This window comes from Heterodontus francisci, chromosome 9 (genome assembly GCF_036365525.1).
Source record: "Heterodontus francisci isolate sHetFra1 chromosome 9, sHetFra1.hap1, whole genome shotgun sequence".
NCBI lineage: Eukaryota > Metazoa > Chordata > Chondrichthyes > Heterodontiformes > Heterodontidae > Heterodontus > Heterodontus francisci.
In genome coordinates, this window is record NC_090379.1 from 37,745,867 (window position 1) to 37,761,218 (window position 15,352).

At 45.7% G+C, this 15,352-nt stretch overlaps 1 protein-coding gene across 19 annotated transcripts in view; it reads right to left on the bottom strand.

The window, feature by feature from the left end:
• Positions 1-15,352, bottom strand: part of lrrc9 (leucine rich repeat containing 9) — a 306,547-nt gene that overhangs the window by 81,879 nt on the left and 209,316 nt on the right. The gene's annotated exons all lie outside the window — the stretch shown is intronic.

Below are 15,352 nucleotides of genomic sequence, written 5' to 3' on the forward strand. Positions count from 1 at the left end.
AAGTTGATCATGCCTCTTACGCCTGCGACGACATTCCTGATTTCACCCCATTACCACCCTCACCCGCCCCTCCCCCCAACCCCCTGCCTGATTCGAGTGCCAAGTATTGCACGAGAGTACTGGTCCTGCAACGAGCACAGGGACTGTTGGGACCCAGTGGAGATCCTGTATAGAAAACTGTTCTTGAAAACAGGGCTGTAGCCCGGTAAATTCTGAATTAGCTTCAATTGCTACTCCAATGGTAGAAGTGAGCTGTTAAGGCTGATGAATGTTTCACACCCTGAGAAATTTGAGTGTTTTTCAATAGTTGTACATTTTAAGTAAAGCAAATTTTAGTCAAAAAGTTTCATATAAGGATTGTGCCTTAAAATACAGTGTGTTCACACACATTTTTATAAAGCACTGAAACAAAAAGTTGGCTTCAACGCTGATGGACTAGACTTTGAAGTTGTTTTCCAAAAGGCTAGACAATAATTCAAAATTCAAAGAGTTCCGAAGAAGGGTCACTGACCCGAAATGTTAACTCTGCTTCTCTTTCCACAGATGCTGCCAGACCTGCTGAGTGATTCCAGTATTTCTTGTTTTAATTCAAAAGCCTGCCTTGGTAATCGCAAAACACCTCACACCTGTTGCACTGGGAGGTCCCTGTCTCGTGGCAGGTTTGTCTGGCATAGCCTCTTTTTGATTGTCACACAAGATTTCGAAAAAGACGCAGTGATCCACACAGTCAGTTAGGGTTCTTAAAGAGAAAACTGTGATGGATCAGAACATTAGAATGAAGGAGGACAGTTGCAAGTTATTTTGTTTATGTCAAGGAAGAAGACCCACAGAAGTGGGGAGGTATAGTGTAATCCTTATTTTGTAATATTGCGTGAAGGCAAGATGTATTGAATTAACTAAGTCTGATCATAACTGTTGCTCTGTATATCACTTGTGAAAAAAGCAGTTTAATAATACATAATTGGCCTCCTCTTACCAGGCATTTTCTTGGCCCAGCTTCAAAACGATTTCAGAAGTGGGGGAACTTATGAAAGATGTGAATATCCAGTTCAGACCAGAAGGGGGTTAACATCTCTGGGTTTTGCAGTTATATATGTTGGATATTAGGCAGTAGAGACGCAAGATGCTCAGACCACTTAATGGAGTGACCAGCACTGCTGTATCCAAAACAATATCTATGACAAGACACTAAATTTGTTACAAGTAGTCATGTCAGTTTGAACAAAGGATCAAAATTGTAATATTGATTTTATAACCAGTGTTACAATTCACTTCATGTCCAGACTTCTATGGGGCTATAACCATCAAGTTCAGGTCACCAAAAAAGCCAAACTAGGACTAGGCTAATGACACAGGGGCTTTAAAGTGTCAGGAAAGAATAATCAAATGGCAATATAGCAGGAAGATTACAATACTACTATGTATAAAATAACTCAGTCTCTCCTGAAAGGATGCAAAGTTGAGGTGATTGCACAATTACATAATAGTATATTTTAGTAACAAAATTGTGACAACTGATTGTGGATAATAACATAAAGAAAAAAACCTTGCTTTTATATAGTGCCTTATCATATCCTCAGGATGTTCCAAACCAACACACATCTAATTAATTACTTGTGAAGTGCAGTTACTGTTATGAGGCAGCCAATTTGGGCACAGGAAGTGAGAGTGGAAATTGCAGAGGCACTGGCCATAATTTACCAGTCTTCCTTCGACTCAGGGGTGGTGCCAAAGGGCTGGAAAATTGCAAATGTTACACACTTGTTCAAAAAAGGATGTAAAGATAAGTTTAACGTTGGTGGTGGGGAAACTTCTAGAAACAATAACTTGGGACAAAATTAATAGTCACTTGGACAAATGCACATAAATTAAGGAAAGCCAGCACAGATTTGTTAAGGGAAAATTGTGTTTAACTAACTTGCTGGAGTTTTTTTTGAAGAGGTACCAGAGAGGGTTGATGAGGGTAATGCTGTTGATCTGGTGTACATGGACTTCCAAAATGCATTTGATACAATACTGCATAACAGATTTGTGAGCAAAGTTATAGCTCATGGAATAAAAGGGACAGATGCAACATGGATACACAATTGGCTGAGTGATAGGAAACAAAGTAGTAATCAATGGATGTTTTTCAGACTGGAATGAGCTTTGTTGTGGAGTCCCCTAGGGGTCAATGTTGGGACCCTTGCTCTTCATGATATATATTAATGACCTAGATCTCGGTGTACAGGGCACAGTTGCACAATCTGCAGATGATATGAAACTTGGAAGCATTGTGTACTGTGAGGAAGATAGTGTGGAACTTCAAAAGGACACAGACAAGCTTATGGAATGGGTGGACAGGTGGCAGATGAAGTTCAATGCACAGAAGTTTGAGGTGATTCATTTTGGTAGGAAGAACAAGGAGAGACAATATAAAACAAAGGGTACAACTCTAAAGGAGGTGCAGGAGCAGAGGGACCTGGGTGTATATGTGCATAAGTCACTAGACTAGTAACCCGGAGCTCCAGGCTAATGCTCTGGGGACATGGGTTTGAATCCCACGACGGCAGATGGTGAAATCTGAATTCAATTAATAAACCTGGAATTAAAAGGTAGTCTAGTGGTAACCATGAAACTATTATCGATTGATGTAAAAACCCATCTAGTTCACTAATGTCCTTGAGAGAAGGAAATCTGCCATCCTTACCTGGTCTAGCCTACATGTGATTCCAGACCCACAGTAATGTGGTTGACTATTAAATGCCCTCTGAAATGGCCGAGCAAGCTACTCAGTTGTATTAAACTGCTGCAAAGTCTAAGAAAAGGAATGAAACCAGATGGACCACCCGGCATCGACCTCAGCCCTGGAAAAGACAATGGCAAACCCAGCCCTGTCGACCCTGCAAAATCCTCCTTTCTAACATCTGGGGGCTTGGGCCAAAGTTGGGAGAGCTGTCCCACAGACTAGTCAAGCAACAGCCTGCCATGGTCATAGTCACGGAATCATACCTAACAGACAATATTCCAGACACCACCACCACTATCCCTGGGTATATCCTGTCCCACCGGCAGGACAGACCCAGCAGAGGTGGCGGCACAGTGGTATACAGTTGAGAGGCAGTTGCCCTGGGAGTCCTCAACATCAACACCAGACCCCATGAAGTCTCCTGTCATCAGGTCAAACATGGGCAAGGAAACTTTCAGCTGATTACCATGTTGAATACCACTTTGAGGAATACCATTGAAGGCGGCAAGGATGCAGAATGTACTCTGAGTGGGGGACTTCAATGTCCATCACCAAGAGTGGTTCGGTAGCACCACGACTGACCGAGCTGGCTGAGTCCTAAAGGACATAGCTGCCAGAGTGGGTCTGCGGCAGGTGGTGAGGCAACCAACAAGAGGGAAAAACAGACTTGACCTCGTCCTCACCAATCTGCCTGCCGCAGATGCATCTGCCCATGACAGTATTGGTAGGCGTGACCACCGCACAGTCCTTGTGCAGACTAAGACCCGTCTTCATGTTGAGGATACCCTCCGTCGTGTTGTGCGGCACTACCACCGTGCTAAATGGGATAGATTTCGAAAGATCTAGCAATGCAAAACTGGGCATCCATGAGGCGCTGTGGGCCATCAGCAGCAGCAGAATTGTACTCAACCACAATCTGTAACCTCATGGCCCGGCATATTCCCCACTCCACCATTACCATCAAGCTGGGGGATCAACCCTGGTTCAATGAAGAGTGCAGGAGAGCACGCCAGGAACAGCACCAGGCATACCTCAAAATGAGGTGCCACCTAGTGAAGTTATAACCCAGGACTACTTGCGTGCCAAACAGCCTAAGCAGCATGCAATAGACAGAGCTAAGCGATCCCATAACCAACGGATCAGATCTAAGCTCTGCAGTCCTGCCACATTCAGTCATGAATGGTGGTGGACAATTAAACAACTAACTGGAGGAGGTGGCTCCACAAATATCCCCATCCTCAATGATGGGGGAACCAGCACATCAGTGCAAAAGATAAGGCTGAAGCACTTGCAACAATCTTCAGCCAGAAGTGCCAAGTTGATGATCCACTACGACCTAATCCTGAGGTCCCCAGCATCACAGATGCCAGTCTTCAGCCAATTCGACTCACTCTACGTGATATCAAGAAACGACCGAAGTAACTAGATATTGAAAAGGCTAAGGGCTCTGACAACATTCCAGCAACGGTACTGAAGACATGTGCTCCAGAACTTGCTGCGCCCCTAGGCAAGCTGTTCCAGTACAGCGACAACCCTGGGATCTACCCAGAAATGTGGAAAATTGCCCAGGTATGTCCTGTACAAAAAAAGCAGGACAAATCCAACCCAGTCAATTACTGTCCCATCAGTCTACTTTCGATCATCAGTAAAGTGATGGAAGTATCATCAATAGTACTATCAAGCGACACTTGCTCAGCAATAACCTGCTCACTGACGCTCAGTTTGGGTTCCGCCAGGGCCACTGAGCTCCTGACCTCATTACAGCCTTGGTTCAAACATGGACAAAATAGTTTAACTGTGAGAGTGACTGTTCTTGACATGAAGGCAGCATTTGACCGAGTATGGCATCAAGGAGGCCTAGCCACTTCTGTTCCATGTCACTTGGCTGCTGCACGGTTGGTCTCAGCAACAATGGAAACTGAAGCCTTATGCACCAATCACTGATTGCAGCTCCAGATCTAAGTCCAAGTTCAGATGTCACTTCAGCCAGCACACTGAAGGTGCATGGTGATCAAGGTTGGGAATTAAATAGTCTAGGGTACTTGACATTCAGAAAATATAGGCAGAATGCAAAAGGAGTGTGGAGATTAGGAATAACAAGGGGCAGAAAACACTGGTGGGAGTATCTTACAGGCCCCCTAACAGCATCTATACTGCTGGATAGAGTGTTAATCAAGAAATAATAGCAGCTTGTAATGAAGGCGTTGCAATAATCATGGGGGGAGGTCTTTAATTTTCATAAAGACTGGACAAATCAAATTGACAAAGGTAGTCTAGAGGAAGAGTTCATGGAATGCATGAGGGACAGAGTCCTAGAACAATACATTGTGGAACAAACCAGGGTAAAATATTTGCTACTTGTGTGCCCATTGTGCTAGCCTATCTATGTACTTCTGTAGCCCATTGGTATCATCCTCACTGTCTGCCACACCTTCAAGTTTGTAATAGTTGGCAAATTTTGACATTTTACTCTGTATTCCAATATCCAAGCCATTTGGCAGTGGTTAGCACCACAGCCTCACAGCTCCAGGGACCTGGGTTCAATTCTGGGTACTGCCTGTGTGGAGTTTGCAAGTTCTCCCTGTGACCGCATGGGTTTTCGCCGGGTGCTCCGGTTTCCTCCCACCGCCAAAGACTTGCAGGTAATAGGTAAATTGGCCATTGTAAATTGCCCCTAGTGTAGGTAGGTGGTAGGGAATATGGGATTACTGTAGGGTTAGTAGAAATGGGTGTTCTTGGTCGGCACAGACTCGGTGGGCCGAAGGGCCTGTTTCAGTGCTGTATCTCTAAAAAAAAAGGAGCCCTAGCAAAACTGGAGTCAATGGGAATCAGGGGGAAAACTCTCCGCTGGTTGGAGTCATACCTAGCACAAAGGAAGATGGTTGCGGTTGTTGGAGTCAATCATCTCAGTCCCAGGACATCACTGCAGGAGTTCCTCAGGGTAGTATCCTAGGCCCAACCATCTTTAGCTGCTTCAATCATAAGGTCAGATTTGGGGACTTTTGCTGATGATTGCACAATGTTCAGCACTCCTCAGATACTGAAGCAGGCCGTGTCCATATGCAGCAAGGCCTAGACAATATCCAGGCTTGGGCTAATAAGTGGCAAGTAACATTCGCGTCACACAAGTGTCAGGCAATGACCATCTCCAACAAGAGAGTATCAAACCATCTCCCCTTGACATTCAATGGCATTACCATCGCTGAATCCCCCACAAAAATACCCTGGGGATTACCATTGACCAGAAACTGGAGTAGCCTTATAAATACCATGGCTACAAGAGCAGGTCAGAGGCCAGGAATCCTGTGGCGAGTAACTCACCTCATGCCTCCCCAAAGCCTGTCCACCATCTACAAGGCACAAGTCAGGAGTGTGATGGAATACTCTCCACTTGCCTCGATGGGTGCAGCTTCAACAACACTCAAGAAGCTCAACACCATGCAGGACAAAGCAGCCCGCTTGATTGGCACCCATTCCCTTCACCACTGATGCACAATGGCAACAATGTGTACCATAGAGTCATTGAGTTGTACAGCACAGAAACAGGCCCATCGTGTCTGTGCCGGCCATCAAGCACCTAACTATTGTAATCCCATTTTCTGGCACTTGGCCCGTAGCCTTGTATGCTGTGGAGTTTCAAGTGCTCATCTAAATACTTCTTAAATGTTGTGAGGGTTCCTGCCTCTACCACCTCTTCAGGCAGTGCCTTCCAGATTCCAACCGCCCTCTGGGTGAAAAAGATTTTCCTCAAATCCCCTCCAAACCTCCTGCCCCTTACCTTAAATCTATGCCTCCTGGTTATTGACCCCCTCTGCTAAGGGAAAAAGTTTCTTCCTATCGAACCTATCAATGACACTGATAATTTTGTATACCTTAGTCATATCTCCCCTCAGCCTTCTCTGCTCTAAGGAAAACAACTCTAGCCTTTTCAGTCTCTCTTCATAGCTGAAATGCTCCAGCCCAGGAAACATCCTGGCGAATCTTCTCTGCACCCTCTCCAGTGCAATCACATCTTTCCTATAGTGTGGCAACCAGAACTGTACACAATACTCCAGCTGTGGCCTAACTAGCATTTTATACAGCTCCATCATAACGTCCCTGCACTTATATTCTATGCTACGGCTAATAAAGGCAAGTATCCCATATGTCTTCCTAACCACCTTATCTACCTGCGCTGCTGCCTCAGTGATCTATGGACAAGTACACCATGGTCCCTCTGACCCTCTGTACTTCCTAGGATCCTACCGTCCACTGTATATTCCCTTGCCTTGTTAGTCCTCCCAAACTGCATTACCTCACACTTCTCAGGATTAAATTCCATTTGCCACAGCTCCGCCCATCTATATCGTCCTGTAATCTAAGGCTTTCCTCCTCACTATTTACGACACCACCAATTTTCGTGTCATCTGCGAACTTACTGATCATACCTCCTATATTCACGTCTAAATCATTAATGTACACTATAAACAGCAAGGGACCCAGCACCGATCCCTGTGGTACACCACTGGTCACAGGCTTTCACTCGCAAAAACAACCCTCGACCATTACCCTCTGCCTCCTGCCACTAAGCCAAATTTGGATCCAATTTGCCAAATTGTTCTGGATCCCATGTGCTCTTACCTTCTTAACCAATCTCCCATGTGGGACCTTATCAAAAGCCTTACTGAAGTCCATGTAGACCACATCAACTGCTTTACCCTCATCTATACATCTCGTCGCTACCTTGAAAAATTCAATCAAGTTAGTTAGACACGATCTCCCCCTGACAAAGCCATGCTAACTATCCTAATTAATCCCTGCCTCTCCAAGTGGAGATTAATGCTAATCCTCAGAATTTTTTCCAATAGTTTCCCAACCACTGATGTTAGACTCACCAGCCTGTAATTACCTGGTTTATCCCTGATATCCTTCTTGAATAATGGTACCACATTCGCTGTCCTCCAATCCTCTGGTACCTCTCCTGTGGCCAGAGAGGATTTGAAAATTTGTGTCAGAGGCCCTGCTATCTCCTCCCTTGCCTCACATAACAGCCTGGGATACATCTCATCTGGGCCTGGGGATTTATCCACTTTTAAGCCTGCTAAAACAGCTAATACTTCCTTCCTTTCAATGCTAATATGTATATCACAATCCCCCTCCCTGACCTCCATACCTATATCGACCTTCTCCATTGTGAACACTGATGAAAAGTAATCATTTAAAACCTCACCTACATCCTTCGGCTCCACACACAGATTGCCACTTTAGTCCCTAATGGGCCCTACTCTTTCCCTGGTTATCCTCTTGCCCTTAATATACTTATAAAACGCCTTAGGATTTTCCTTTATCTTGCCCGCCAGTGTTTTTTTCATGTCCTCTCTTCGCTCTACTAATTCCTTTTTTAAGTACCCCTCCCCCCTACACTTTCTATACTCCTCTAGTGCCTCTGCTGTTTTCAGCACTCTGAATTTGCCAAAAGCCTCCTTTTTTTTCCTGAATCAATCCTCTATATCCCTTGACATCCAGGGTTCCCTGGGCTTGTTGGTCCTACCCTTCACCCTAATGGGTACATGCTGGTTTTGAACTCTCACTATTTCCTCTTTGAATAGCTCCCATTGGTCTGATGCAGACTTTCCTACAAGTAGCTGCTCCCAGTCCACTTTGGCCAGATCCTGTTTTATCATATTAAAATCGGCCTTCCCCCAATTCAGTACCTTTATTTCCGGTCCATCTTTGTTCTTTTCCATAACTACCTTAAATCTTACAGACTTACGGTCACTATCCCTGAAATGCTCCCCCACTGACACTTCTACCACTTGTCCGGCTTCATTCCCTAGGATTAGGTCCAGCACTGCCCCTTCTCTTGTATGACTTTCTACATACTGGCTCAAAAAGCTCTCCTGTATGCATTTTAAGAATTCCACTCCCTTTAAGCCTTTTGCACTAAGACAGTTGATATTACGGAAGTTGAAATCCCCGACTATTATTACCCTATTATTTTTACACTTCTCTGAGATTTGCCTGCATATCTGCTCCTCTATCTCTCCCTGACTGTTTGGAGGTCTGTAGTACACTCCCAGCCAAGTGACTGCACCCCTTTTGTTTTTAAGTTCTACCCATATGGCCTCATTTGAGGTACCTTCTAAGATATCATCCCTCCTTACTGCAGTAATTGACTCCTTAATCAACAGTGCAATACCACCTCCTCTTTTACCCCCCTCCCCTGTCATGCCTGAAGATTCTATACCCTGGAATATTGAGCTGCGAGTCCTGCCCCCTCAACCATGTCTACGTGATAGCAAAAATATCATAATGCCATGTGCTAATCAACGGCCTCAATTCATCTGCCTTACTAGTAAGACTCCTTGCATTAAAATAGATGCAATCCAGCCTTGCATTTTTCACGTGCCTTAACAGGTCTATATTTACTCTGCCTTCCAAACTGACTCAGTGTCTCTTCTATATTTGACTGTGCATCATCCCCTACTGTACCTCCACTCTGTATCCCAACCCCCTGCCAAATGTTTAAATCCCAATTACAAGATGCACTGCAGCAACTCACCAAGGCTCCTTCGACAGCACCTTCCAAACCCGCAACCTCTACCACCTTGAAGGGCAAGGGCAGCAGATGCATGGGAGCACCACCACCTGCAAGTTCCCCTCCAAGCCACACACCATTCTGACTTGGAACTATATCGCCATTCCTTCACTGTCGCTGGGTCAAAATCCTGGAACTCCCTTCCTAACAGCACTGTTGGTGTACCTACACCCCAAGGACTGCAGCGGTTCAAGAAGGCAGCTCACCACCATCTTCTCAAGGCAAATTAGGGATGGGCAATAAATGCTGGCCTAGCCAGTGATGCCCAGATCCCACGAATGAATATAAAAAAAAGTCATTGAAGGTGGCAGGACTGGTTGAATGAGCGGTTAATAACGCATACATTCTTCTAGACTTTATTAATAGGGGCATAGAGTCCTCTCCAAGCCAGAAACCATCCTGACATGGAACTATATCGCTGTTACCTCACTGTCGCTGAGTCAAACTCCTTCCTAACAGCACTGTGGGTGTACCTACCCCACATGGACTGCAGCAGTTGAAGAAGGCAGCTCACCACCACCTTCTCAAGTGCAATTAGGGATCGGCAATAAATGCTGGCCTAGTCAGCGACACCCACATCCCATGAACGAATAAAAAAAGAGCAGGGAGGTTATATTAAACTAATAATAAAACATTGGTTTGGCCTCAACTGAAGTATTGTATCCAGTTCTGGGCACTGCATTTGAGGAAAGAAGTGAAGGCATTGGAAAGAGTGCAGAAAAAATTCAGGAGAATGGTTCTAGGGATGAAGAACTTCATTTAAGCAAATAGATTGGAGAATTTAGGACTGTTTTCCTTGGAGAAGAGAAGGCTGAGGGAAGATTTGATAGAGGTATTCAAAATCATTAGTGGTCTGGACAGAGTAGATAGGGAAAAACTGCTCCCATGTGTGAAAGGATCACGAATGAAAGGGCACAGGTTTAAGGTAATTGGTAAAAGAAGCAATGATGACATGAGGGAAAACTTTTTCACACAGTGAGTTGTTCAGATCTGAAATGCACTGCCAGAGAGTGTGGTGGAGTCATAGAGTTTTTCAGCACAGAAACAGGCCCTTCGGCCCATCGTGTCTGTGCCTGCCATACAGCATCCGACTATTCTAATCCCATATTCCTGCACTTGGCCCGTAGCCTTGAATGTTATGTTTCAAGTGCTCATCTAAAGACTTCTTAAATGTTGTGAGGGTTCCTCCCTCCACCGCCTCTTCAGGCAGTGCCTTCCAGATTCCAAAAACCCTCTGGGTGAAAAAATGTTTCCTCAAATCCCACCTAAACCTCCTGCCCCTTACCCTAAATCTATGACCCCTGATTCTTGACCCCTCCGCTAAGGGAAAAAGTTTCTTCCTATCTAACTTATCAATGCCCCTCATAATCTTGTACACCTCAATCATGTCCCCCCTCAGCCTTCTCTGCTCTAAGGAAAACAACCCTAGCCTTTTCAATCTCTCTTCATAGCTGAAATGCTCCAGCCCAGGCAACATCCTGGTGAATCTTCTCTGCACCCTCTCCAGTGCAATCACATCCTTCCTATATTGTGGTGACCAGAACTGTACACAGTACACGAGCTGTGGCCTAACTAGCGTTTTATATAGCTCCATCATAACCTCCCTGCTCTTATATTCTATGCCTCGGCTAATAAAGGCAAGTATCCCATATGCCTTCCTAACCACCTTATCTCTCTGTGCTGCAGCCTTCAGTGATCTATGGACAAGTACACCAAGGTCCCTCTGACTTTCTGTACTTCCTAGGGTCCTACCATCCATTGTGCATTCCCTCGCCTTGTTAGTCCTCCCTAAATGCACTACCTCACACTTTTCAGGATTAAGTTCCATTTGCCACTGCTCCACCCATCTTACCAGCCCATCTATAGCTCCCTGTAATCCAAGGATTCCTCCTCACTATTTACAACAACACCAATGTTCGTGCCATCTGCGAACTTACTGATCATACCTCCTATATTCACATCTAAATCATTAATGTACACTATAAACAGTAAGGGTCCCAGCACCAATCCCTGTGGTACACCACTGGTCACAGGCTTCCAATCGCAAAAACAGCCCTCGACCATTACCCTCTGCCTCCTGCCACTAAGCCAATTTTGGATACAATTTGCCAAATTGCCCTGCATCCCATGGGGGCAAGGTCAATTGAGGCATTCAAAAGGGACTTAGATAGTTATCTGAAAAGGAAGAATGTGCAGGGCAATGGGGAGAAGGTGGGGGAATGGCACTAAGTCAATTTTTCACTTGGAGAGCCGGTGCTTACACAATGGGCCGAGTGTCCTCCTTCTGTGCTGTAACAATTCTATGATTCTGAGGAAGCTCCCACAAACAGCAAATGAAATGAATAACCAGTTAATCTCTTTTTGTTGTTTGCTAAATGAATGTCTTGACCCACACACCCCTCCAAGTATCCCCTGACCTTTCTTATCTTTGACATTCACCTGACAGGCAGGTTTAACATCTTATCCAAAGTTCAGTACCTCTGAGAATAAATCAACCAAAGTGTCAGCCTAATTTATGTGCTCAATTCCACTGCAGTTCCCCTCCCTCGCACCCCCCTCCCTCCACTAAGGCCTAACCTCCATCAGTGGCCTGGAGCTTGAATTTTTGGCCCACCTAAAGTGTCACACACTGGGCTGGATTTTAACAAGCCCTCAATGTCGTAATCTGTGGCAGAGTGGGGGGGGGGTGCCTGAAGATGGTTCTGGATGAGGGCCGCAATGAACCTCGACATAGCCAGGGTCTGGCCCGATCCTCCCCCGGCAGTGAGGCTCCATGGCAGACCCCCACCATTGGGTGACAGGACCACAATTTAAATATGCAAATATAATAAAATTAATAAATTTAAATACACTTACCTGTGATCTTGAGGGCCCGCCAAGATCTTCGGCGTGGTGGCTGGCATTCCCATGCCTTCAGGTCCCCATCTGGGGAAACGAGGCGTCACACTTTTGGGGAGGGGTGAGGAGGTAGGTTTATCAGTGTTGGTGGCGGGGGGACGGGGTAAATACACATAATGGGTGTAGGGGATGGTAGGAAGGGTTGAACCTAAAACTTTGTACAGTTTGGGGGGGGAGGGGGAAGGTCAGCTGTAAAAGTTGTGTTTTGCTGGGGGTAGAGCAAATAGTTATTGTAATTGTTGTTAGGGGTGGGAAAGGGCCATAAGAAATTTATTTATTTAGTTTTGGGGGAATCTTTCTTTATAATTTAAATATGCCAGCAGAAAGCTGATGCCATTGCCGGCGATTGACAGCTCCCCCTTCACGTGATGGGAGTGTGGGGGGGAGGGCTTGGGCCGTCCGAGCAATTTTAGTGAGCAGCCGCGCTTAAGATCGCAGTTGCTCTTTGGCATGCGGGCTGCCATTTTTTGAGTTCGTCGCCTATTGAAATCCAGCCCACTGCTTCTGGTTCACCATGAGCCCTTCTGGCCCATGCTAACCTGTACCAGTTAACTGAACTCCACTATACAGGTACATTTAGTGCTAACAGTTTGCTTTAAGTTTCCACCAGAAGGATCAGGAACATGTTGGGTTGCAGTTTGCAAAGGATCAGGTCTGAGGAGTGACTTTATTTCCCTCCATTTTACTGCCAGACGTCAGAATGCCCCAATGTTGCAGACCCCATAACATGACTGTTCAGAGTGCTCCCACTCTCTAGAACCCTCTCTCTCCAGCGCTGCAAGACAAAGGACTCCTCCTTAGTGCATGCAAAACCCAGGGTATTCTCACCCTGCGGGTTCTCCCACTATGTTCCCAACCCAGCACCCCGTCCTTCAAAGCTCCCCTCACTACTGCTAGACCCAGAGGTTGTCCAGTAAATCAAACCTTGCAATCCACCACAAAATGCTCCTTAAAAATGGCAAAACTACAATCTAATGTTACTGAAGCCTAGCATCTATATAAGCCCTACCTGCTCCTCTAATTCTGTTAACTCCCAATGCCTACCTTTAAACTGGTATATGTTGCCCACAATCTTTTGAGTATCCTGGATTTTTAAAAATTTAACAAGCAAAAATTAAAATATATAGGACAAGGAACATATAACAACATATAAAGCCATTGATTTATAGTTTTCATGGACAACTTGACAAGATTTTGAAACCTGATCCGAAAACACTGGAAAAAGAAGCCAGAATATTTCAAGTCTGATTTAACTTTATGCAATCACCAAATATCAGAGATCCTGATAAATATTTTTAATTTAGTTTTGTGTTACCTGGCATAATACCCTGATTATTATAAGTCAGTGTATTCCTGACTCATTCGGAACAACATAAGCGCATTGCACTGCTGATCTACAAGAAGCCCCCAGCAAGTTAACATCCGTAGCTCTTAAAGCAGCCAGAAGCGTTGCACAAAGAACAGCCAGGCGCTGCGCAAAAGACTACTGGCAACACCTATGCAGTCATATTCAGCTGGCCTCCGACACCGGAAATATCAGAGGAATGTATGATGACATTAAAAGAGCTTTTGGGCCAACCATCAAGAAGATTGCCCCCCTCAAATCTAAATCAGGGGACACAATCACTGACCAACGCAAGCAAATGGACCACTGGGTGGAACACGACCTCGAACTGTACTCCAGGGAAAATGTCGTCACTGAGACCGCCCTCAATGCAGCCCAGTCTCTGCCAGTCATGGATGAGCTGGATGTACAGCCAACAAAATTGGAACTCAGTGATGCCATTGATTCTCTAGCCAGCGGAAAAGCCCCTGGGAAGGACGAAATCATCAAGAGTGCCAAGCCTGCTATACTTTCAGCACTGAATGAACTGCTTTGCCTGTGCTGGGATGAGGGAGCAGTACCACAAAACATGCGGGATGCCAATATCATCACCCTCTATAAGAACAAGGGTGACCGCGGTGACTGCAACAACTACTGTGGAATCTCACTGCTCAGCATAGTGGGGAAAGTCTTCACTCGAGTCACTTTAAACAGGCTCCAGAAGCTGGCTGAGCGTGTCTACCCTGAGGCACAGTGTGGCTTTCGAGCAGAGAGATCCACCATTGACATGCTGTTCTCCCTTTGCCAGCTACAGGAAAAGTGCCGTGAACAACAAATGCCCCTCTACGTTGCTTTCATTGATCTCACCAAAGCCTTTGACCTCGTCAGCAGACATGGTCTCTTCAGACTACTAGAAAAGATTGGATGTCCACCAAAGCTACTAAGTATCATCACCTCATTCCATGACATTATGAAAGACACAATTCAGAATAGAGGCGCCTCATCAGACCCCTTTCCTATCCTGAGTGGCGTGTAACAGGGCTGTGTTCTCGCATCTACACTGTTTGGGATCTTCTTCTCCCCGCATGCACTCACATGCGTTCAAGTCTTCAGAAGAAGGCATTTTCCTCCACACAAGATCAGGTGGCAGGTTGTTCAACCTTGCCTGTCTAGGAGCGAAGACCAAAGTTCGGAAAGTCCTCATCAAAGAACTCCTCTTTGATGACACTGAAGAGTGGCTGCAGAGACTCATCGACAGGATTACGGCTGCCTACACCAAATTTGGCCGAAACATCAGCCTCAAGAAAACGAACATCATGGGACAGGACATCAGAAATGCCCCATCCATAAATATCGGCGACCACACTCTGGAAGTAGTTCAAGAGTTCACCTACCTAGGCTCAACTATCACCAGTAAGCTGTCTCTCGATGCAGAATTCAACAAGCGCATGGGAAAGGCTTCCTCTGCTATGTCCAGACTGGCCAAGAGAGTGTGGGAAAATGGCGCACTGACACAGAACACAAAAGTCCAAGTGTATCAAGCCTGTGTCCTCAGTACCTTGCTCTACGGCAGCGAGGCCTGGACAACGTACATCAGCCAAGAGCGACATCTCAATTCATTCCATCTTCGCTGCTTCCGGAGAATCCTTGGCATCAGGTGGCAGGACCGTATCTCCAACACAGAAGTCCTCGAGGCGGCCAACATCCCCAGCATATACATCCTACTAAGCCAGTGGCGCCTGAGATGGCTTGGCCATGTGAGCCGCATGGAAGATGGCAGGATCCCGAAAGGACACAATGTAAAGCGAGCTCGTCACTGGTATCA